The sequence below is a fragment of the Citrus clementina genome, unplaced genomic scaffold (assembly GCF_000493195.1).
Source record: "Citrus clementina cultivar Clemenules unplaced genomic scaffold, Citrus_clementina_v1.0 scaffold_2, whole genome shotgun sequence".
In the NCBI taxonomy this organism is placed as follows: domain Eukaryota; kingdom Viridiplantae; phylum Streptophyta; class Magnoliopsida; order Sapindales; family Rutaceae; genus Citrus; species Citrus x clementina.
This window is the reverse complement of record NW_006262688.1, coordinates 15,314,062-15,315,415: the sequence shown is the minus strand read 5'-3', so window position 1 is coordinate 15,315,415 and position 1,354 is coordinate 15,314,062.

Below are 1,354 nucleotides of genomic sequence, written 5' to 3'. Positions count from 1 at the left end.
AATCAATTCAGTACACTCAATAGCATGAATAGAGATATTAATTCGAAAATTTCATCATCCCAAGTTCATGCCGAATTTTTGAAAATTGTTCTTCGCAAAGTGGTTTTGTGAAAATATCGGCAAGTTGTTTTTCCGTGGAAATAAACTCTAATGCAATATCTCCCTTTTGAACATGATCTCTCAAGAAATGATGTCTAATTTCTATATGCTTGGTTCTAGAGTGTTGAATGGGATTCTTTGAAAGATTTATAGCACTAGTATTATCACACTTAATAGGAATTTGTTCAAGATTAATGCCATAATCTCTAAGTGTTTGTTTCATCCAAAATGCTTGTGCACAACAACTTCCGGCAGCTATATATTCAGCCTCGGTAGTTGAAAGTGCGACAGAATTTTGTTTCTTGCTAAACCATGAAACAAGAGAGTGTCCTAGAATATACCAAGTTCCACTAGTGCTCTTCCTATCCACTTTATAACCGGCAAAGTCCGCATCCGAATAACATGTTAAATCTATATGAGTTCCTCTAGGATACCAAAGGCCAATATCTATGGTTCCACTCAAATAACGGAAAATTCTTTTAACAGCAAGCAAATGGGATTCCTTGGGACATGACTGAAATCTTGCACACAAACATACACTAAACATGATATCGAGTCTACTTGCAGTCAAATAAAGTAGGGATCCAATCATACCTCGATACATTTTGATATCCACTTCTTTGCCTTTTTCATCTTTGTCCAGCTTGGTTGTTGTGCTCATTGGTGTATTTTTTGTCTTTGAGTCATCAATGTCGAATCGTTTGAGTAGATCTTTTACGTACTTGGCTTGATTTATAAAAATTCCTTCATCATTTTGTTTGATTTGAAGTCCAAGGAAATACTTCAACTCACCCATCATACTCATCTCAAATTCTTTGCTCATACACGATGAAAATTCTTTACACAACAATTCATTAGTAGAACTAAAAATAATATCATCAACATAAATTTGAACAATACATACATCTTGGTTCTTATGCTTAACAAATAGAGTAGTATCCGCTTTACCCATTGAAAAATCATTTTCCAACAGGAAATTCTTAAGTCTATCATACTATGCTCTAGGTGCTTGTTTTAATCCATACAAGGCTTTAAGCAACTTATAAACGTGATTTGGAAATTTTTCATTTTCAAAACCAGGGGGTTGTTTTACATACACTTCTTCCATAATATACCCCTTTAGGAAAGCACTTTTCACATCCATTTGAAATAAGTTGCAATCTTTATGACATGCAAATGCTAACAACATTCTAATTGATTCTAGTCTAGCAACGGGTGCAAAAGTTTCATCAAAATCAATTCCTTCTTCTTGGTT